Here is a 25446-nt window from a genome sequence, read left to right as displayed (position 1 = left end):
TCTATCTACTGGCTTCTTATTTTTTTACTCCTTTGAAATATTTTTTTTTCTTTCTTTAATTCTTTCCTAATTGCCTTTTGGTCCAAAGTGATAGTTGGAATCATATTCTATAATTCATTCTGTCATCCTGGTAGGTTTTTTGTTGGGTTTTTTTGTTTGGGTTTTTTGTGTAATTTTTGTCTGTTTCGTTTTGATTCAGTTATTTTAGAACAGAATGCATACTGATTATTACCCAAATTTCTCATTGGGGATAGTAATATACTTCTTCTTAGTAAAGAATGGGAATTTGTAACTGGATTACTGATGTGGAAAAACATATAAGACAGGGCCTAGTATATTAGATGCTAATTTCAGAGTATAGGAAATAACCAAGAATAGTGAACTTCTTACAGGCTTTCCTGATATTTTGTGACCACTATTATCTTTTAGGGGATTTATTCCTTTTTTTCTTCTTAATTTTGACATGATTCTTATTTTAGTTGACATATTTTTTGCTGTTGTGAGATGGTTAAGGGAGCAAAGGCTTTGATACAATGCTTAAATGATTTTCTGAAAGTTAAAACAATGATTTGAATCTCAATTATTTAAGCATAAAAATGACTGGAAAAAAAGCTAAAATATTGAAAATATATTGGGCCTTCCAGGATGGAGCCAAGATGGTGGTGTGATGCTAGCATGGTCCCATAGGCTTTACCTACACAATTTTAAATGAAGTTTCTATACTAAAGAAAAGATCTAAACAAGTTTTCAATTGTGCATGATTTTAAACATCATGTACACTCTTTAGTGAAGGTCTGTCTCTTTAGGAGAAAGGGGAAGTAAACACACATTAGGCAGGAGAGCAGATTACAATGCAGTTCCTACCGACTAGGCGGAAGACCAGCATGGAGCTTCTTATGCCAGTACAAAGTTGAACTATGGGAAAACTGGGGAAACAGACAGGACTGAGTTGTTGACAAACCCCTACATAGGCAGAGTCTGATCATAAGGGAACAAACAGACCTCTGCCTAGGCAATGCCTGAACAGTATAGACAACATCTTGGCAAGCAATAAGCCTGTGATCAGACACTAATCACAGGAGTAACACTTGAATCTATGATCCCTATACCTCAGGAGCAGAGCTTAACAATCAAACCAAGCAAAAACCAAAGAGTATTAACTATAGAAAGCTACTATTCTGATACAGATGAGAAAAGGCCATCTCAGAAGAAGAAAGAAGTGACAAATTACCTACATGGGAAGTCTCAAAGGAATTTGTGAATTAGATTCAAATCCAAAAACTCATAGAAGAGCTTTGAAAAGACTTAAAAAAAACAAAGAAGAAAGGAAGAAGAAAAAAAGAAAAAAGAAATGAGAACCATGCAGGGGAAATTATGAAAAAATGTTCAAAGAAAGCAACTCCTTTAAAATAGAAATAAGGAAAATAAGGATAATATATAATAATATATAATAATAATAAAATAATATAATTCATCAAAAATAAAATAAAGGCCTTTTAGAATCTACCTTGGTAACTATGACAACATGAAACTAACATATTAATGGGAGCTTTTCTTTCCCAAGTATAAATGAAGCCTCTACACTAACATTAAAGCTACAGATCCCACCAAGAAAAAGAGAAGATCCAAGGAAGTTTTCAACTTTTAGACAGCATGTGTGATCTTGAGTGAAGGTCTCTCTCTTTGGGGGGAAAAAGAGGAAGTAAAGGCCAAGTGAGGTTAGAGATAGGGAAAGCCAGTGGAGTCTTTAGACCACAGTGCAGTCCAGATCCCAACACCTTGAAAACAGCAGAAGTCCCAGCAGCTAGATAGCAAGTCAGCAGGGAGGGTCCCAACCCCAAACAAAGTCTGAACCCTGGGAATACCTGGGAAAAAAGACAGGATTGAGTTGGGAGCAAACTACTGTATAGGCAGAACCTGAATATAAATGAGGAAATAAATCTCTACAAAGGCAAGGCCTGAACTGCATAGGCAACATCTTGACCAATGACAAGCCAGGGATCAGATCCCAGCCCCAGCATCAAAAGCTTGGATCTATGTTCCCTATAGGAATAGAGTTAAAACAATAATGGTGAGCAAAAAACTAAAATGGAGTCACTATAGAAAACTATTTTTTAGATAAAAAAAAGCAATGTCATGTCAGACAAAACAATCAATGAAAAATTACTCAAAGGACTTAAATGAAATGGACTTAAATCCAAAAAGCTCATAGAAGAGCTTAAAAATAATTTAAAAAGCAAAGAGGAGAAGAAGAAGAAGAAGAAGAAGAAGTAGAAGTAGAAGAAGGAGGAGGAGGAGGAGGAAAGTGGAATAAAGAAATGAGAGTTAACAGGTAAATTATGAAAAATTGACAAAAAATCAATTCTGTTAAGAGTAAAAGTAACCATCTGGAAAAGGAAAAACAGAAACTAATTGAAAATAAAATTCTAAAAATTAGAATTTAATTGCTAGAAAGCAATGAATCTACGAGACTACAATATTCCATCAAGAAAATAAAAGGTTAAAATAATGGAAGAAGATGTAATTTACCTTTTAGGAAAAAAGAAATGACATAGAAAATGAGAGACAATCTATGAATCATCAGTCTACTAGAAAGCTAAAAGCAAAAAAGAACCTGAAAACATGCCGGAAATTATCATAGGAAACTGTTCAAATCTACTAGAACAAGAAGTCAATGTAATCCCTGAATGAATACACAGAACCCCTCCAGTATATGACCCCGGGATAGAAAGTCCAAAGGTTGTTATAGCCAGATTTCAGAACTCTAAATTAAAGGAGGAAATTCTACAAGTAGGAAAAAGGAAACATTTTAAATACAAGGGAAACATTATCAGAATCACTTTGGACCTATCAGCCCCAACACTGAAGTACCGCGGGACCTGGAATACCATATATCAGAGGGCAAAAGACCCGGGATTACAACCAAGAATTTAAGAATTTACTATCCAGCAAAATTCAGTAAAATTCAGGGAAAAAGATGGATGTTCAACAAAATAGAGGACTTCCAAAAATTTACTGACAGAAACACCAGAACTGAAACAGAGAATTCAATTACCAAATACACAACTCAAGATGTGTATAAAAAGATAAATGAAAAGGGAAAAGGAAAAAACAAAAGAAAACAATGTTAGCAAGACCATCAAATGAATACAACACTAAAAGGGAAAATGTAACACATAAGTCTTGATAATTGTATTTCTCTTACCCTCAAAGGTCAAATATAATTCAAGAGATTGGATTTAGAGGATATGAGTATGGTCTCACCATTGCAGAGGTCCAAGATGACATCCCTGAATTTGAAACAAAATGTCCTGATGAAAAGCAGGGGTGTTTAGCCTAAACTTGAGTTTCTCAGTTTCCTTTGACCTACTCTAATTTTGCTGTGCTAAAGCCAGAGAAAAGCTGGGCACTTTCTCTGATGAGGGCATCATAAGTAGGACGGAACTGACCCAGTGTTTTCCATAATTTACAATAATTCGAAAAGTTCTTAAGTGAGACCTTCAGAGCTTAATAGTACTTAGAGTATTTTGAGATTCTTATAATTAATGAAAACAGGTTTGGACTTAATCCATACTTTATTTACCAAAGGATTAAGTATCCTGTATGGGTAAGGGCAGGAAGAGTGGGAGAAAATATGTTTGGGGTGAGGGGTAGAAATAATTCATGACATGATTTGACTTAGGATGATTTTTTGACTCATGAGAATTGTGGGACCTGAGAGTATTTAGAAAGGGGGTGAGGTAAAAATTGATTATAATTTGTTGTAATTCAACACTCTTGAAAAGTGTAATCCTAATGAGAAGAAAGAGGGAAGTGCTTTTTGTGAATTTAAGGCAATGCTGTTATCAATCAATCAATCTGTGATGATACATTTATAACACTGAGTTTATCGAGGAACCAATTAATCAAGCTTTGATTGATGATTCCTGATTAATGACAATTGAGAGATAAATAACACCAGGTGAAGAGGCACAAAGATTTATAATTTCAGAGGAAAAGAAGAGAGGGTGTGAACATTAAATAAATTCTATTTAATAGATTTGGCACAGAGAGTAAATAAGATACATTCCCACTTCTGTTTAAACATCTAACCTAGGGCAAAACCAGGATGGTGGCATGAGAAGAGTTTTTTCCTTTTTCAAAAACCTTAAAATTATGACTCTAACTAAATTTTCAAGAGAGAGAAACCAGAGAAAGATCCAGTGAGGTAATTCTCCAGCCTAAGGCAACCTGGAAGATTGTCGGAAGGCTCTGTTCCATGGGGTTGGAGGGGTCAGCAGCAGGTAGGACTGCCTCGAATGAGTGGAGGAGCTCCAGTCTTCTGGGAACTGATTGTGGGGCACCTGGGTCCCTGGAAGCACTAGCCCTTGGCAGCAGAAGCAGTTTCCTGACCTGTCAACCCAGGAACCACCAAGCACAACTTAGAAGATCCACAAGCAAACCTCTGCCAGAGTAAATGGGAGCCAACATCACCCTCATTGCAGCCATGGCCATGAGCACAGCACAGATCCCAGTAAATAGAAGCAGACCCAAAGAACAGCGCAATAGGGAGCACTCAGTCCACAGAAGGTAAGGGGTTGGGGGTGGAGAGTCTGTTTTGTGTCTCTGCTATCGTTGGGACAGGACTCTGGTGCTGTGGCCCCATTTTGACCCTGGTCACAGTCTGGGGCTCCACTATTGCAATAGAACAGGGATGCTCCTTACAACCCCAGGGCAGAGGAGTGTGCTTGTGGTTCTCCACAGAACAAAGGACAGAGGAGAAGAGCCTTCAGAACCTGTCTTAAGACCTTGAAAGAACTGAGGTTCTTCTGGCATGTCCCCAGTAATACTCAAAAGCTTAGGAAGCACCCCAAAATGAGGGCACAGGTTGGGAAAATGAGTAAACAGAAGAAAGGAAACTGACTATAGACAATTACTTTAGCAACAAGGAGGATTAAAACATTGAGAAGATGAGAAAATCCAAGTCTCTTAATCTAAAGTCTCCAAGAAATGTAGGAGTTGGACTCAGGCTATAATAGAGCTCAAAAAATATTCTGCAAATCAAGGAAGGGAGGTATAGGAAAAAATTGATAAGAGAAATGAGTTGAAAAGAAGGAAAAACATGAAAACCAGGTCAGCACTTGGTGAAGGAGATCAAAAAAAAAATGTTGAGGAAAATTACATGATAAAAACCAGTATGGGTCAAATGAAAAAAAAAAAAAAAAACAGTCCAAAAAGGTAATGAGGAGAAGAATGCCTTAAAAAAGCTGAACTTGATAGATGGAAAAGGAGATAAGAAAGTTCTCTGCAGAGAACAACTCCTTCAAATATAGACTGGAGCTGAAGGAAGCTTATGACTTTGCGAGGAATCAAGAAACAATAACACAATAGCAAAAAAATGAAAAACTAGAAGAAAATGTGAAATATCTCATTGAAAAACAACTGATCTGGAAAACAGATCCAAGAGAGACAATTTAAAAACTATTGGACTAACTGAAAGTCAAGATCAGAAAAAAAGGCTTGACTTCATTTTTTAAAAATTTATTTGATTACTTTGAATTTTACAATTTGTCCCCTAATCTCACTTCCCTCCTCCCACCCCCCCCACTGAAGGCAGTCTGTTAGTCTTTCCATTGTTTCCATTGATCTAAGTTTATCTAAGATGAGACAGAAATCATATACCTGAAGAAAAATAAAGTAAAAGAGACAGTAAAATTACAAAATAAGAAAACTTTTTTTTTTTTTTAAATTAGAGGCAATAGCCATTGGTCTTTGTTTAAACTTCACAATTCTTCCTCTGGATACAAACTGACTGCAGATACTCTAAAATTGTGATTGATTGTTATTCTATCCCAATAATTACATAATAAGATAACTTTTTTTTCTAAATTGAAGGTATTTGGTCTTTGTTCAAACTCCACCATTCCTTCTCTGGATATAGATGGTATTCTGTATCATAGATAGCTCAAAATTGTCCCTGATTGTTGCAGTGATGGAATGAGCAAGTCCATCAAGTTTGATCATCACCCCCATATTGCTGTTAGGGTGTACAATGTTTTTCCTGTTGTTCTCAACTCACTTAGCATCAGTTCATGCAAATCCTTCCAGGCTTCCCTGAATTCCCATCCCTCCTAGATCATAAGAGAACAGTAGTGTTCCATGACATACATATACCACAGTTTGTTAATCCATTCCACAGTTGAAGGACTTTCACTTAATTTCCAATTCTTTGCCACCACAAACAGGGCTGATATGAATATTTTTGTACAAGTGATGTTTTTATACTTTTTCTTAATCTCTTCAGGTACATCCAGTAGTGGTATTACTGGATCAAAGGCTATTCATATTTTTATTTCTCCTTGAGTATAATTCCAATTTGCTCTCCAGAAAGGTTGGATGAGTTCACAACTCCACCAACAATGAATTAGTGTCCCAAATTTCCCACATCCCTTCCAACATTGATCTTTGTCATTTTTGGTCATATTGGCCTATCTGAGAGGTATGGGATTCTTTAATGCTTTAATTTGTATTTAATTTAATTGCATTTTTAATTTGCATATCTCTAATAAGAAATGATTTAGAGGAATTTTTAATATGACTATGTATTGCTTTGTTTTCCCCAACTGTAAATTGCCTTTGCATAACCTTTGATCATTTGCCAATTGAGGAATGGATTGGTTTTTCGAAAATTTGACTCAGTTATCTACATATTTTAATAATGAATCTTTTGTCAGAAATACTAGTTGTAAAAAATTGTTTCCCAGCTTACTTCATTTCTTTTGATAATGGTTACAGTGGTTTTGTTCGTGCAAAAGCTTATAATTTAATGTACTCAACATTATCTAATTTATTTTTAATGATGTTCTTCATCACTTCTTCATCAGAAACTGTGTCCCTTTCCATAGATCTGACAGGTATACTACTCCTTTATCTTCTAGTTTGCTAGTAATATTTTTTTGTCTAAATCCTATATACATTTTGTTCTAATCTTGGTGTATGGTGTGAGGTGTTGGTCTAATACAAGTTATTTTCCATACTAACTTCCAATTTCCCCAATAGTTTTTATCCCAATAGCTGGACTCTTTGGGTTTAATCAAACAGAAGATTACTATAATCACTTCCTGCTACTACCCCTTTTCTATTCCACTGATCCACCCCTGTATTTCTCAGTCAATATCAGATAGTTTTGATGACTGGTGCTTTATAATATAATTTTATATCTGGTAAAGTTAAGCCTCTTTCTTTTGTACTTTTTTCATGGAATTCCTAGAAATTCTTGACATTTTATTTCTCTCTATAAATTTATTAACATTTTTTTCTAAATCCTTAAAGTAATTTTTTTATTTGGAAATTTGAATGGTGGGTCACTAAACAAGAAGTTAATTTTGGTAGAATTGTCATTTTTATTATATTAGCTTGACCTATCCATGAGCAGTTGATATTTGCCCAGTTATTTAAATCTTATTTTATTTGTGTGAGAAGTGTTTTGTAATTGTTTTCAAAAGTTTTTTGAGTCTGCCATGGCAAGTAGATTCCAATGTATTTTATATTGTCTGAAGTTACTTTGAATGGGATTTCTCTTTCTAGCTCTTCCTACTGTATCTTGTTAGTCATATAAAGAAATGTTGAGGATTAATGAGGGTTTATTTTATATGCTGCACTTTACTAAAATTGCTAATTGTTTCCAGTAGTTTCTTAGATGATTTTTCTGGGATTCTCTAGGTATACCATCATGTTATCTGCAATGAGTGAGAGTTTTGTTTCTTCCTTCCAAATTTTAATTCCTTCAATATCTTTTTTATTCTCTTATTGCTGAAACTAACTTTTCTAATACAACATTGAATAATAGTGGTGATAATGGGCATCCTTGTTTCACTCCTGATCTTATTGGGAATGTCTCTAGCCTATCCCCACTACCTGTAATGCTTGTTGATGGTTTCAGATAGATACTGCTTATTATTCTAAGGAACAATCCATTTATTCCCACACTCCCTAGGGCTTTTAGTAGGAATGGGTGCTGTATTTTGTCTAAGGCATTTGTAGCATCCATTCATATAATAATATGATTTCTGGTAGGTTTGGTATTGATATAATTATACAAACAGTTTTCCTAAGTTTGAACCAACCCTGCAATTCTGGGATAAACCCTACTTGATCAAAATGTATTATCCTTCTGATAACATTTTGTAATTGTTTTACTAAGGTTTTAACTAAGATTTTTACATCTGTATTCATCAGTGAGATAGGTCTATCATTTTATTTCTCTTCCTAATTTAGGTATGAGAACCTTATTGGTATGTGAAAGAAAGAGTCAGAGTTCCATCTTCACATCTGGCCATGGAAATTTTTTTCTTAGGAAGTTCAATAATGGCCTGTTGAAGTTCTGAGATAAGGTTATTTAGGTTTTTTTAATTTCCTCTTTACTTAATCTGGGCAAATTATATGTATATTTTAAATATTCATCATTTCCCCCCAAAAAATGTAAATGTGGAAAGACAACAAGGAGTGAAATACAGAATTAGTAATCTTAACTGTAAATGTGAATGGGACAGAATTCTCCCATGAAATGGAAGCAGATACCAGAATAAATTAAAAAACAAAATTCTACAATATGTTATTCATAAGAAACAGATCTGAAACAGAGAGATTCACACAGGGTAAAGGTAAAAGGAAGGAACAAAATATATCATGCTTCAACTGAAGTAAAAAAAGTAAGGGGCAGCAATCATGGTCTAAGATAAAGCAAAAGTAAAAATAGATCTAATAAAAAGTGGATCAGTAAAAAAACCTACATTTTCTTAAAAAGTACCATATTAATGATGTTGTATCATTATTAAATATGTGTGCATCTAGAGGTGTAGCATCCAAATTCTTAGAGGAAAAGTTGAGAGAATTAAAGGAGACATAGTCAGAAAAACTTTAAAAATGTGGGTCCTCAACATCCCTCTCTCTACATCTAGAGAAATCTAGCCTCCAAATAAATAAGGAAATTAAGAAGATAATTGAAATCTTAGAAAACATAGATATGATAATATTCTAGAAAAAACCTGATGGAGTTAGAAAAGATTATAACTTTTTTCAGTAGTGCATAGCACCCATATCAAAACTGACCATCTATACTAGGGCAAGTAACGATTACAATCAAATGCAGAAAGGAAGAATAAATGCATACTGCTTAGACCATGAAGCAATAAAAATTACATGTAATAAAAGTTCACTGAGAGATAAATAAGTACTAAAGTAAAAATGGGCACAGGATTTAGACATAAATGGCAACATCATGGACATATTAATAGACCAAGAAATACTCTGTCTATCTATGGAAAGGGGGGGGCAAATTTAAGACTAAACAAGAAATAGAGTACATTATCAACTGTAAAATGAATGATTCTCACTCCTTTAAATTAAAAAACGTTTTTGCACTAATAAAATCAATTCTGCCAAAATTAGAAGGAAAGCAGAAAGCTAGGAAATAATCTTGACAACTTGGATTTCTGATAAAGGTTTCATTTCTAATATATATATATATATATATGTATATATATATATATATATATATATATGTATATATATATATATATATATATATATATATATATATATATAGAGAGAGAGAGAGAGAGAGAGAGAGAAAACTGCATCAATGCATAATCAAAGGATGTGAATAGACAGTTTTCCAAGGAAGACATTAAAGTTAATATAATCATAAGGAAAAATGCTCCAAATCATTATTTTTAGGGGTATTTTGCAAGGCAATGACGTTAAGTGACTTACCCAAGGCTACACAGCTAGGTAATTATTAAGTGTCTGAGGCTGAATTTAAACTCAGGTACTCCTGACTTCAGGGCCATGCTCTATCCACTGCACCACCTATCCAGTACCTCCAAATCATTATCGATTAGAGAAATGCAAATTAAAACAACTCATCGTTATTACCTCATACCTATCAGATTGACTAAGATGACAAAGAGGGAATGTTAACATTTTTGGAGATGATATGGGAGCACTGAGACATTAACGCATTGCTGGTGGACTTGTGAACTGATCCAGTCATCCTGGAGAACAATATATAACTATGCACAAAGAGCAGTAAAACTATTCATACCCTTTGTCCTAGAAATTCCAATTCTAGGTTTATATCCAGAAAAAATAATAATATATGGGACAAGTCCCACATATTCCAAAATATTCATAGCAACTCTTTTTATAGTGGCAATGAATTGGAAATTTAGGGGATGGCCTTCAAATGGGGAATGTTTAAACAAAGTAGGATACAAGAATATTATGGAATACTATTCTTCTATAAGAAACTATAAATGCTCAGACTCGAGAGCAGTGTGGAATTAATTACAGGATTTGATACTGTGTGAAGGGAGCAAAACCAATATAATAATGTATCTTTTAACAATCACACTATGAGATGATCAACCCTGAGGCATACAGCTGCTTTTCAGCAGTTCAAAGAGGTAGGACAAACCCATTAGACTAGCTATGGACAATGCTATTCCCATCCAGAAGAAGAAAAATGAAATGAAACAAAACCAAAAAAAAAAAAAAACCATCCTTCAGAAACTGATGAACTATATATTAACTTTTTTTAAAAAAAGTCTTTTTTGTCTTTCTTTCTCTTAATTCTAATTCCTCATATTGAAATAAACTAATCTGTGTACATTTTTTACACAAATGTATATGTAAAATATTAACCTGACTGTTTGCTACTGAGTAGGAGAAGAGGTGGAAGTAAATTCTGTAACTTAAAAAATATACATATGCATGTGGATGAATGTTGAAAAACCTTCATAGCATGTATTTGGAAAAAATAAAATATCAACAAAGAAGTAAAATAAAATAGACCTACTGTAAAAGGTATACAATTAAGCTAAAAGTCAAATCAACCAACTGGCAAGGAAATGCAAGTCAGGAAAAAGTAAAATTATTCAATTGTAAAAGTAAAATAATACACTACAAAGTAAAATTGATCAACTGAAAAAGGAAACACCAAAATTAACTGCAGAAAAAAATCTTGCAAATTAGAATTGGATAAAATAGAAGCTAAGGAATAATAGAAAGATTCCATCAAACAGAATCAAAAGGCTGAAAAAAATTGAAGAAAATATAATAGGCCATTTAGAAAAAAAATGGAAAATGGATCCAGTAGAGATAATTTATGAATTATTGGTCTATTAAAAAGCCTAGATAAAAAAATCTGAAAAATATCTTTCAGGAAATTATCATGGAAAACTGTCCTAATTTACCAGACCCAATAGACAAAATATTCCTTGAAAGGATACACAGAACACTTCCCAGAAATAGACCTCCAGGATAAAAACTCCAAGGAAAATAATAGTCAAAAAGCATAATCAGATTTATGTATGACTTATAAACTTTAGCGTTGATGGACTGGAGATCTGGAATATAATATTTCAGAGGGCAAAGGACCTTAAATTACAATCAAGAATTCACTACCCTGCAAAATTCAGCATATTTTGTCCAAGGAAAAAAGATGGATTTCCAATGAAATAGAGGACTTACAAAATTTTCTGATAAAACAACTAAAACAACAGAAAATTTGATCTTCATATACAAGTCTCAAGAGATACAGTAATAGGTAAATGAAAAGGGGAAAAAAGAAATGGTAGTTAAGAACATCAAATTGTATGCATCCTGATAAGGTATGGTAACTGGATAATTGTATTTCTCTTATAATAGTTAAAGAGTTGAATATAGTTGAAGAGATGGTATTTAGAGGTTATGGGCATGATTGGGTCTTCTTGTTTGATCTTGAAGAAGACCAAAATGGCATCACTATATTTGAGACAAATTGCACTCTGTCCTACTGTGTCAGATCAGACCAATGCAAACTTAGTGACTATAATACAATGTTGCAAAACTTTCACTCTTAGAAGATGATATGAAAACCATAGAAAATCATCTTGAAAACTCATAGAAACAATTAGCAAAAATATCACATTAGCAGTTCTATATATAAACAATAAAGCTTAAGGGCAGGAGATAAAAATGGCAATTGTATTTCAAGTAACTGCAGACAACATAAAATACTTGGGAATATACCTCCCAAGTCAAACCAAAAAATATATGAACATAATTACAAAACACTTTTCTCACAAATAAAGTCAGACCTAAAAACCTGGAAAAAATGTTAATTGCTCATGGTAAGTCCAAGCTAATATGAAAAACTTGATAATAATATAATAAGTGTGATAATTTTACCAAAATTAAATTACTTCTTCAGTGTTATACCCATCAGACCATCAAATTTTGCAGAGCTAAAATATTAGTAAGAAAATTCATCTGGAGCAACTGAAGATCAAGTATATCAAGGAAAGTGATGAAAAAAAATGTAAGGGGAGGTGACTTTGATCTACCTGATCTAAAACTGGATTATAAAATAGCAGTCACCAAAATTGCCTGGTACTAGTTAAATAATAGAGCAATGGACCAGAACCAAAAGAGCATTGTATTCATTTTTTTTGGCAAGGCAATGGGGTTAAGCGACTTGCCCAAGATCACACAGTTAGTTAAGTTTTAGGTGCCTGAGGTTGGATTTGAACTCAGGTCCTCTTGATTCCAGGGCCAGTCCTCTATCCACTGTGCCACCTATCTACCCCAAGCATATTATGTTCATTAACATTGTAAATTCATCACAATTGATTGGGCAATGCTGGAGCAAATGGGCCCCAGCATTCCAGGAAGAGATAGCAGGGTATCTAGGTCGATGGCAGCTGTAGTGATTTCGAGACCTCTCACCCAAGAGATTTTCAAGGATAACTTGGAAGGTCAGTAGGAAAGTCTGTCCCACAGGTTGCCTCAGCATCTTAGCCCTGACCCCAGAAGACCAGGAACAGACCTCGGTAACCACTGAGGCAACTACTTCCAATACTCTCAGCCTACTGATGTTTAGAGGGTCAGAAGGAGATTACAAGGGTCCCTTTGCTATCACTGAGGCAGGACTGCATTACTTTTCCCATACTCACATCTGGGATGCAGTCTGGGCTCCAATCCCAGAAAGCAGAGCAGAACAGAGGAGGGACTCTTCTTACAATTTCAGGGTAGAAAGGAGTACTTGTGGTCATCCTCAGAAAAAAACACAGGCCAGGAGAATGGAGCAAATCTCTCCTTAGATCATAAGATCTTTAAAGATTTGAAAATTTTCAGTGCCTAGCAGTATCTCTGAAAATAGCTGCAAAAATCTCTAAAATCTTGGGACAATAAATCCTCTACCCTTGAAACAGAGTCCCACATTTATAAAGAGTTAAAATCAAGTCATAGACTAGGGAAATGATTAAATGACAGAAGAAAAAAAAATCTGACCATAGATAATTATTATCGACATGGGAAAGATGAAAATACAAACCCAGAAGAAGATAACAAAATCAAAACTTCTATAACCAAAATCTCCAAGCAAAATACATGAATAGGTTTCAGGCCATGGAAGAGCTCAAAGAGAATTTTGAAAATCAAATAAGGGAGGAAGAGGAAAAATTGGAAAGAGAAATGATAGTGATGTGGTAAAAAACATAAAAACCTAGTCAGTAGCTTAGTGAAGGGAATGCAAAAACATATACTGTAGAAACTTGCATCTTAAAAACCAAACTGGGTCAACTGGGAAAAGAGGTCCAAAAAGTCATTGTGGGGAAACATACCTTTAAAGTAGAAATGGTCAAATGGAAAAGGAAATACAGAAACTGACTAAAGATAATAATTCCTTAAAATATAAAATTGATCAAAGAGAATCTGATGATTTTATGAGGAATTAAGATACAGTGAAATAGAAGCAAGTGGATGAGAAGCTAGAAAAAATGTGAAATATCTCACTGGAAAAACAACTGACATGGAAAACAGGTCCAGAAGAGATAATTTAAAAATCTCTGACCAACTTGAAAGCCCGGATCAAAAAAAAAAAAACACACAAACAAAAAAAAAACTTGGGCATCATTTTACAAGAAATTAACATTGAAAACTGCCCTGATATTCTAGACACAGAGAGTAAAATAAAAAAAAAGAAAATAATTCAGTAACCTCCTGAAAGAGATCCTAAAATAAATTTTAGCATTCATGTGTACAGATGTTGCAAGAACTGAGGAAGATGACTATAGACTGAAAACATATGAGAAGCAGTGAAATATTCATTGAGGAAAAGGGGAAGAGAATTTAGAAAGTCAGCTGACTCAAGGAAGAGAGAGTAATATAATAAAAATATCACTAAAATACTACCAGAGAATGAAAGCAAAAGATAATTCTTAATATTTAAGGATATTTTCTTAGAGAACTTCAGAAATAATTAAAATACCAGGTAGCAACAAATATTCCCTTGGCATGAAATACTATATCTGTATATAATTTATGTTTGTAATTTATTTGACAGAATTTCTCACGGTATTTTTTTGATAAATGGACAAACATGACCTGAGTCCTACCAGGGAGATTCAAAATTAATTAGAAAATGGGACTGAAAATGAAGTACTTCCTCTATTAATCTAAATATGGGGCAGAGGATATTTAAGAGAATGCTGCAATGATGGCATCTTGGTCATTTTCTGATTAAGATGTTAATAATATGGCTAAAAATTAAGACTACAAAAAGTAAAAAAAAACTTTGAGAGGAATGAAAGGATCAAAAGTGAATTTGTAGTCAGATAAAAGAGAGCAGTGGGCAAGCTATTAGAGAAAAATAAGTATTTATTCCTAAAGATTTCATGAAAGAATACATGATATGCAAATTTTGTATTTAAGAATATTTTTATTTCATTATATTTGTTTGATACCCAAAAAGTATAGGGTACTGACAGAAACACATATTAAAATTTTTCCCATTAACCAATATATTTGTTTCAATAATGTTATTTTAAAGGAGTTATTTTGTATATATATATATATATAATATAAATATTTTGTTTACAAATTATATAAAATCATAGCTTCTACCAATCATTTTTTGCAAGGTTTTTGCATTTTTCAATTTTCTCCCTTCCTCGCTTCCCTCTCTTTTTCCCCATCAGAGAAAGTAATCTTGTCATCTTTACATTGTTTCCATGATATACATAGATCAACATTGAATGTGTGGAAAGAGGGGAAAATAGCATATCCTTAAGAAAGAAAGAAAATTTTGGATATAGCAAAATTATGTAATACATAAGACAGCTTTTTTTAAAAATTGAAGAAATAATCTTTGGTCTTCATTCAAATCCCACAGTTCCTTCTCTGGAAACAGAGAGCATATTCTATTGTGGCTCCCCCCCAAATTATCCCTGATGTAATTGCACTGATGGAATGAGCATGTCCATCAAGGAGCATCAACAATTCACGTTGTTAAGGTGTAAAATGTTCTTCTGGTTCTTCCCATCTCACTCAGCATCAATTTATGCAAGTTAATGAGCTATTTTAAGCTATTAACAATCCTTTGAAAAATAATCAATGAAGTAACATTAAAAGTAAAGCAATTTGTATATATCAACAAACTATCAAATTGGCAGATAATAATCTTTCATTTAAATGGTAAATTTTCAGATTATTTTATATATGCTTGATTCTTATTGCAACCTAGTGACATGGGTGTTCTTTACAAATGCAGAAGCTGAAGCTCAAAGTCGTTATTGCATGTCTACAGTCAGTCAGTAGTACATGATCTGAATTCAAATTCTATGATTCTTAAGTCATTAAAATTCAAAGAGAAAATTTTGTATTCTAGCATATATAGAAAGGTAGGCTAACCATTGAAACAACTAGGATGTATAACCTCACATCTATCAGATTGGCTAAGGTGACAAAAGGGGGAAATGATCTGTTGGAGAGGTTGTGGGAGGATTGACACATTAATGCATTGCTAGTGGATTGTGAACTAAGCCAACCAGTCTAGAGAGCAACATTGTACTATGCCCAAAGAGCAATATAACCGTTTTCTGTTAGTAGATATTTAATTTATTCTAACCCTTTAGAGAAATAAGATATTATAACAATAAAATATTTATTTTTCATATTATTTAACCTAATATTAATCCTACTGGATTCATTTAAAAATGGGATATAAAAAATTCTCATCTATACTATAGTATTTATTTTTATACTGTTTGTGGTAGAAAGGAACTAGAAACAATGACCAACATTTGAGTAATGTCAGAAGAAACACTAAAATTCAATTATAGTTAAAAATTAGAAACCTAAAAAGAAAGACAAGTATGAAAAAATCAAGAAACTTGAGGAGTCTTCAGTGGTCATAGAATGAAGGAAACAGAGCTGAAATAGCAGTATGCAAATGACCACAGCAACCCTAAAGAAAGAAAAACTAAAAGCTAGAGCTACACTCAGTATGCTATCTTTATAACTAAAAACATTCAAACAAATTCTTTTCTGCAAAAATAAAAAGAAAATAAATTTGGACTGGAGAAACAAGAATATTAATTCACAATCTCACTTTTATGTGATTTTGTTTGATTAAGGTGGATAATTAATTTGTGATAATTTGATGTTAAAATGAATCTAGTATTAAAATAAATTTTTATTCCAAAAAGAGCTCCACAGATTTGAAGAACTGGCTGAAACTAAGAGGTTAAAATTTAATCTAATAACATGAATTTAATTCTTTACTTTGTATTTGACACTATAATAGTGATAAATATAAATTTTTGTAATTAGGAAATATTAAAGTCATTAATCACTCATTAACTGTGAGAAAAATAATTATTAATAACTATTTTATAGCATGTGATTCAATTTTCCCCATTCGACTTTCTCCTTTAGAAACTAAACTCTATTTGTTGTTCAACCAGTCCCTGAAGGACTTTGCTCATAAATGAGATTGCACAAATCCTCAGTTTACAAGCTTCTTCATCTTGGCAGGGATCCCACTCAACTTACAATAAAAAATAGAGTCTACGTGATATCTTTCCCTTAGGAAATAAGCTCCTGTCCTTGGAATTTAGAATTTAGAATTACCAGATTATGAAGGCAAAAACTAGTCAAAGTGGTCTGGGTGAAGATCAATTATTTGTCTCAGATTGCCAGAGGTAGCTGTCTCATAATTGGGTCCTGTTCTTAACAGGAGGGCATTTCCTCATTAATAGGCTAATCCCTCCTTGATTGTTAATCAATGAGAACTGATTTCCATCCTCAGGTACTCTACCTTTTCCAAATGCTTTTAGTGTTCTTCAAGGGGCATCTTTGGTTCTTGAAGGAAAAGCATTATCTACATTTTACCCCATAATATATAAAATGATTGTGAATTGTGCAGCAAAGATGTCTCTTGTTCTTTTCATTCATTAGAATGTATTAGAGAAAGAAAGGCAAAAAGTGACAGTCTTTTGTGGAATTGCCTTTCAAAAGTTGCATGAATATATTTTAGATGGGAGAAAAATAAAAAAAGAAACTGTTCACCCAGAAAGGCCCAGAAATTTTATCATTGGTAATCCAAATATTAATTGAGCAAGTGAAATGGTATCCATGAAATATTAAGATACTTTAAAAGAAATATGATATCAGTATTAAAATGGTAATAGAGGCAGCTGAATATAGCATAGGACCTGAAGTCAAAAAGAATGAATTTCAAATATAGCCTCCGACACTTAGCAGCTTTGTGACCCTTAGTAAGTCAATTAATTTCTGGTTTGCTTCAGTTTTTTTTTTTCAACTATAAACATAGGGATAAGAGCTTTTACTTTGCATGAATGTTGTGATGATCAAATGAAATATTATTTATAGAAAAACATTTAGCACAATACCTAATACATAGTATGAGCTTATTTCCTTCATCTATTTCCTTTACTACCCTAGAAACATCACATTCATAGTATTTGTTATTTTGTTCAAATCATTTTATTTGGATGGAAGTTTTAAACAATGCCAAATCAACTGAAGATTAGTGGACATGCAGTACAAGAAAAATGATACCTCTCTTTACAAAAAGTCATTTTAAAGATGGGAGATTGATATTTCTTGTCCCCACAGAACAACCATGAAGTTATGGGTAGAATAAAAAGAATGCCAGATTTTAGCCCTACAAAACAATCAACTTTCAAATAACTTAATTTATCCAAAAAGAGAGCTAAGCTGCCTCAGTTGGGTACTGTTTCCCATTTTTGGAAATGTTCCAGCAAAAGCAAGGTACTTATTTTAGATTCCCTGTTAAAGATGAAATTCATATTTTTGATTCACTTAACTTTTATTATGAACAAACACAATCTCAAGATCAGTAAATGACTTCAGAGTCAATATTAATAGAAATTATTCCAAAATTATTCTTTGCAGGTCACAGATACTATGATCCAAAAAAAAGGAAAAAATTCCCAACCCAGGAAAAGGTATCCTGCTCTTGTTTCCATAGCAACTGAGTTGCTGGGCTCTCCAGCTTCACTTGCCCCCACTCCCTTCCCAAGATGCTCAGCCCAGCCAATCCATCTCTACCCAGAGCCAGGTTCCTAGAGGTCCATGGCATCCTGTAGGAAGCTCCCTCAACTGCAGGATCCCAAGGTGCTTTACAGACATTAGTCCCGCCTCACAACTGCCTTGTGAGGTAGGTCAGTATTATTATCCCTATTTTAACAGACATGGAAACTGAGGCACAGAAGAGCTAAGTGACTTGACTAGGGGTCACACAGCAAGTCAGCAGCAGAGCTTGGAGGGGAGCCCCTCTACCTAAACCCCTATAGTAACAGTCATCCTATTTCCTTCAATTTCTTGCTCTGGCGTATATGAGCTGAACTTTTTAAAAGAGAACATTCAGGATACAAGCAAACCAAGGGGAAAATTTCCATTTTAAAATGATGCAACCATCTTGTAATCTAAAAACAAAAAAAAAAAAACCACCTAAATCAAATACATTCAAATTACTTCCACCCGCTATGTGGGCCCCTTATAAGAAAACCCCCAAAGGAAAAAAAGTAAAAAACAAAACAAAACAAATTTTTTTTTCTCCAAAACTAAAGCACAGAAATGCAGTCTTACAAATTTGTCTATTCTCCTGCTGGGTCTGGGTCTCAGCTCTCCCACCAGCTGCTCTGGTCAGAGAGCAGCAAGGAGGGGAGTGAAGGCAGACTCACCCTCAATACTGATTAGACCCCTCAGAAGGCACCCAGAGGAATATTGTTAGCCTGCACAGCTCAAGGAATCATGGGAATTCAGGTCCTGTCAGACCTGAGTCCATTTTTAATTGTTTTAAATAGGTTCCTTTGCTTTAAGCTTTTGTCATCTTCTCCTGGTGCTCCCTTCCCTGCAGGTCGAGACAGATGCCAACCAAGACATTTGCAGGGTCAGAGTATGGGTCCCCATTGAACATGGTTAAAAGAGACAAGCTATATTCATTATACTTATTGGTGAAGTGCTGTGGGATTAAAATACCCAACAGACCTCTCTTAAAGGTAGGCCCACACAGGCCGGCAGATCTACACTAAACTGGACATTTCTATCTATTTCTTTTCTATGGGATGAACAGCTCCAGAGGCTGAGTTTCTAGACCAGCCTGCACCTTCTATCCAAGCCTGTTTATGCTCAAGGAACCAGATAGAAAGCTGCCATCTCTCATCCCTACCCCAAGCATGGGGCTGGCATTCCCAGTAACACAGCAGTAAAGCCAAGGGAGTGCAAGGGAAGCAGGGCGCAGGGCTGCTTTCCTACCCCCCCCCCCTTCTGGCTAGGTGATGGGAGTCAGCTGAGCAAAGAAACTGGTAGCGTTAGGCTTTTGCACTAGCTCTGGCCGGTGAGAAGGAAGAGCTCTAATGGAAGTCTCTCCCCTAAACCAGTCAGAAGCTCTAGGCTTGGCTTGCACAGTTAACATGGAATACCCAGCATGCTGAGGATGAGAGGATAAAAATAATGATAATAAAAAACAAGAAGCCTCCTTCCTCCCCAGTGGCTGGCTCAGTGGGCTGACGCTAGAATTTAGTTGGGGATTAGGTGAGTTTCCATCTGAACCTGGGATGTTCTCCAGCAGGTTTGCCAGCTCTGCCTTGAGTCAGCAGGGTAGTGGGGCAGTGAGGGAAGGAAGAGGCGATGCAGGTCAACAGAATGGGGGAGGGCCTTATCCAGTGGTGCTATTTGGCCTCCAGGCAGGTTTAGCCAAGGGAGAGTGCCTATCCAGAGACAGGAGAGTGAAGAGGCACTAGGTGAAGCCAAGGCAAGGGAAGTGGAGGGTTAGCCCCCTAGATAAGTTCAAGGTTCTGAAGGGCTATGAGAGAGAAGGGGGGAAAAAGATGGATGAGGTGTGTATGCTACAGAAGGGACTCCCATGGACCCAATGACAATTGCTAGCCATCTTCTACAGGGAGAGGAAGGGTCTTGGGCCTTCTTCAAGCTCTTAGATCTCTGCATCCCTGCCCCAGCCTCTTGGGTTCCTGCTCAGCAGTGAGGGGGCAGGAGTCATCACACTCATTTTTGCCCTCAAACTCCAGAAGGAGGGATGGGGGTAAGGACGTTGAAGTTGGTTTGTTTACATTTTCCATTGAGTTATTGTTTCCTTAACTTTCCCCCCAATCTCTCCAAGTTAAGTCAAATTCATTCAGAACCAGACTTGCCCCTTGGTTTCTTAGGTGTGCTATATATTGTCTTGTCCCAAACTTTATGGAAGCATCCTCCCAGTCAAATTTCCCAGTCACCCCCAACTTTGGGCCATTGGGACAGAGAGCAAGGCCACTTTGTTGAAGAGTGGGCCACAAGGATGGTTGGCAGAGAACTATGTACTTTCTCATGCCCCTCTCCCCAATCATAGTAGGTTCACTACTCCCCCTCCCCCAGCCTTGGTTTCCAGGAGGAAACAGTAGCCAAGAATGATCTCCTCTCCATCTGGTAGGAATGAGGCTGGGCCTGAAGGAGCTGAGAAAGTAGCCTTGATTCCTCTCTGGGTCTACTACTCACCCCTCAGGGGTCAGGGAGGTCCAAAGAGAAGAGAATCACTAGGGGGAAAAGGCTCTTTTCCAACAGTGATGCTATAGAGAGCAAGCCAGCCCAAGGCAGCCAGCTGCTTGCTTAGGAGATAGAGAAGCCATAGAAGAAAAGGAAAGGTGCTAAGAACAGGGGAAGGAAAAAGAAGGGAGAAGAAAAGCAAGATCATCTCAGCATTCACAAAGGCAGAGTTGTTGGCTTTTGATACATTTGCATTGTAAAGGAATACTGTATTGGAATGGGTTAAAAAATCATGTTTAGCATCTAGTAGCATTATTCAGTAGTTAATAAAGAGAACATTAGACCTCTGCCCAGCTGGCTTGGTGGGGGAAGTGGGGAGGTGGGGAGGAAGGCCTCAGCTGCTCTTGGCTTTCCCTTCACCAGTTCTGGAACATCTGTCAAGGATGGCAGCCTTGGAGACTTTCTTTTGGTCATAGGCCAAGCCCAGGAAACATATGCAGTCGATGAAGAACATGGTGAAGTTGATGTGCCAGCGATACTCACTGGCAGAGAAATCGTACGGGAAGGTGTGATGGTAGCTGTGGAAACCTTCACCTGCAGCTCCAAGTGCCACCAGGATATTCTCTCGGGGGTTGATGCTTTTATCATAGGGCCAGCTGCCGTACGTATGCTAGCCAGGTGGCATTGAGTACGACGGCATACCGCAGGAAGGTGGAAACAAACAGGCTGTGAGCAAAATCCTCACCCCAGAAGTACCAGGGGACAAATGTGGGGAAAATGAAGCACATGAGGAGGATGCCGGGCCTGTAGAATCTCCTCTGGAACATCAGCAGCTTCTGAGCATTCAGATCACACAAGTCAAGCAAAGGTCTCTTCTCAATGACATCTGGGTGTTTGTGCACTAGCAGCCAACCCACGTGGGAGAAGAAAAATCCCCATGATGTACTCAGTGGTCCCGGGCCCACTCAGAAATGTCGTTCTGGAACGCCATGGTGTTAGCTATTGTCAGAAAGATTCTGAGGGGTAGGCGTGCTTTGTAGGTTCTGTGACTCCAGAGAGGATGGAGCTCCAGCAGTGATGCCTAGGGCGCTGATCAGATAGTACCCAAATACCCACATCAGGGTGTAGATGTGAGAGGAAGGCAACAGGACCAGCCCATGTAGAGCTCCCAAGTGAAGCAGGCCCATCAGGATGATGTTCCTCCAGACATATACTAACTTGGGTTTGGGGCCTTCCTTCTCTCGGTATGTGGGATCAAACATATCATCTCGCATCTCATAGTTGACTCCCTCTTCGTCCTTCTGGATAAGGGTTTTTGAAGTTCCTCTGGGGGCTCCGTTCCGCAGGGCCCTGGAAAGGGCTGTGATGGTGGTTGTGGTGGTCATGGTGTAGGAGGGAATCTCCTCCGGGAGCAAGTGGGCCGGCATCGGGGCTGCGGGGTCCGGGGCTGCGGGGTCCGGGGCTGCGGGGTCCGGGGCTGCGGGGTCTCGGGGCTGCGGAGTCTCTCTCGGGGCTGCGGGGTCTCGGGGCTGCGGGGTCTCGGGGCTGCGGGGTCCGGGGCTGCGGGGTCTCGGGGCTCCGGGGCTGCGGGGTCTCGGGGCTGCGTCCCCAGGCGCTGGGAGCCGCTGCTGTTGGGCTCGGGCTCAGGCTCCAGGCTCTGCGCTGGCCCCTCGGGCGCGAGGCTTTAAAGGCGCCGCGGCCGCCAGCACCGAAATTCATATTTTTAATTGAGTTAAACTGCCTGACCTCTGAAACACCTTTATAATTCTGAGATTCCATACTTCCATTGTTCAGAAAATAATGAAGTTCTAAATGTATTTTAATATCAATTTTCAGATTTAAGTTTTCCTATATAACAGAGAAATTCCCAAGTCAAATCAGATTTATATGATCCTAACTATCTAGGAAGACCTAAATTATTTAACTCACTTTCATGACATTATTTTATGTGTATGATATTTAGAATTGTGAATGATAATATGTTTGACATTCTTCAGAACAACCAAAAACAACCTAGAAAAAACAACTCTGTGATGCAACAATAGATTCAAAAGAAAATTTATTCTGATATATTGCTTACATGTAAGCTCAAATTAGTCATTATTTTAAATCATTTAATATTTTTAAATCTTGGTTGTGATTCCATTATAATATGTTCTATGACATGAAAAATATTATTTCATATGTATGTACATCTCTCTACTTGGAATAGTTAATATTCACCATATTTCTCTATATCTCCACAATAACACTGAAAAATAAGGATTTAATTTAAAATCCTGAGTGAGTTATCTAAGATTTGCAAAGGTTCAACACAGGTGCTGTTACTAGCCAGAAAAAACTATAGATCATTCTCATCATTTGATCCAGCATTCAATCACATACATGCAGAATGTTTAAAATGTCAAATCAATTGATAGCAAAGAAGGAGACATTTGCAAAATAATCGCATGAGCAACTTTTCTTTCAGCAAACATTTTCCCAACATTTGGAAAAATCAAGCTGTTTTTAGCAACAAATAACTTAGCAAAAGATTGAGTAAGACTACTGATAAAAACAACTTTTAATAGGATTCTCCAATTAAAAGTCCTTGTGCTTTAGAGATAGACTTCAATGCATTAGGCTATGGGGTTTTGTGAATTTGTTTTGTCAATTTCCTATATCTGTAATTTGGTATCAAGCATATAAACAAGATAAATTGCTCCTTCAAAGCAAATAATGTGTATAGACTCTGACTTAGTGAATGCATATTAATCATGGCTGAGTTAGGAGTCATACTTAACAGAATTATTGATATCAACATGAGTGATTGGATTTTTCTTCCTTAACATGCTTTACAGAACACTGTTACCAATATCTGCACATAAATTAGAAATGATTATTTGAAACCATGAATCATACCTATAACAAAAATAATCATGAAAGATTTTAGACTATCCTAAGAGCATCTGTTCAAAGACTTAAAAAAAATAGTTTGTCTCTGAAGGTTCTTGATTGTCAGAACTAGAGAATAAGGTGACTTCTTCCCTATAGGGGAAGGGTTTACCATTTCAGATTTATGTACTGTTGCCTGATGTAAATATTTTTCAACATTTAAATGAAGGACCTCTCCATTTGGTTCAGTTTCCATTAGGATCATTTGCCATAAATATATAATGCCATGGCTATTTGTGAAAGGAAGATTGGGATGAGAAGTATAATCATGGCCAGTGAATTGAGCAAGATTGGAAATGACTTCTCATTGCAATACACATAGAATACTTATGAACTGAGAAATTAATTAGCCCAAAGAAAAGCTTGAATTCTGCCTTGAACATGTCCAACCACAATATCTCATGTTTATTAAGTCTGTTATGTTCAACACATATTATATAAGGTCCAGTGGGGGATACAAATAAATACAATAAACTCTGCTCTTAACTTTGTTATAATCTAAGAGTCTATATTGGAAAATTATAATTTTTCAAGTAGAACATCCAAGAATATATTATTTAAATATCATGTTAGTGGGGCAGCTAGGTGGCACAGTGGATAGAGCACTGGCCCTGGAGTCAGGAGTACCTGAGTTCATATCCAGCCTCAGACACTTAATAATTACCTAGCTGTGTGGCCTTGGGCAAGCCACTTAACCCCATTTGCCTTGCAAAAAAAAACACCTAAAAAAACCCCCCTAAATATCATGATAGCTTCCCAGTTATATTTTCATTGTTTTCATAGATTAAATGATTTAGGTCAATCCAACAAATATTTAGTAATTTCCTAGAATACATATGGATTGATTTATTTTTAAGGAAATAAAAAGAACTTTGTTTCCACTAACCTATTGAAAGTCTTACTATAATTGGGAAGATGAGAAATAGTTGCCATTAATCACTAACCACACTCTACATACATAGAAAAGAGATGTCTAATAAAACAAAACAATAAAGACATAAATGCTAGAAATAATAGTTGCAAATAGTAAAAGACTGGTTCATATTAGATTTTAACAATTGGCTCTTGTAAATCAGGTGGCTGAATACAACACACCACTGTTTTGAGGTGACTGTATTTCCCCATATATACAGTCAATTTTGGCTTTATTTGCTCTGCAGATTTTATTGATTTAGATCAGTAATTTCAAGAAAGAGGGGTTTTTTATGTTTGTTTCATTTTGTTTTGTTTTATTTTTGCAAGGCAATGGGGGTTAAGTGACTTGCTCAAGGCCACACAGGTAATTATTAAGAGTGTGAGGCTGGAATTGAATCCAGTGCCACTGCTCTATCTACTACACCACCTAGCTGCTCCCAAGAAAGAGTTTTTAATATTATAAAAGAAAATACTAGTCTAGCAGAATGGTTGAACCCCTGATAATAATTTTAAAAAGTTATAGGTGGGTTTGGGGGAGGGAGAGGCAAATAATAAATTCTATTTTGCATATTTTGAGCTTAGGATTTATATGAAGTATTCAGTTCATCTTATCTACTTAGTAATTGGAGACTGAAGACTAGTGCTCAGGGAGTTTTATTTTCATTGTTTTTGTCCCTTCCTAACCCACAACCTTGTGTTGTATAATGTTGTCTGGGGAAAATAATGAATTTGCTGTAAGCTACACATTTCTTTCAGCATACTTCATGA

The 25446-nt window shown here is 36.0% G+C and overlaps 1 pseudogene; it reads right to left on the bottom strand.

Annotated features, from left to right (window-relative positions):
* Nucleotides 1–21073: 21073 nt before the first annotated feature.
* Nucleotides 21074–22256, bottom strand: LOC141500431 (stearoyl-CoA desaturase-like; annotated as a pseudogene).
* Nucleotides 22257–25446: the final 3190 nt, after the last annotated feature.

This window comes from Macrotis lagotis, chromosome X (genome assembly GCF_037893015.1).
Source record: "Macrotis lagotis isolate mMagLag1 chromosome X, bilby.v1.9.chrom.fasta, whole genome shotgun sequence".
Taxonomy (NCBI): Eukaryota; Metazoa; Chordata; class Mammalia; order Peramelemorphia; family Peramelidae; genus Macrotis; species Macrotis lagotis.
This window is presented reverse-complemented; position numbering and strand designations above follow the sequence as displayed.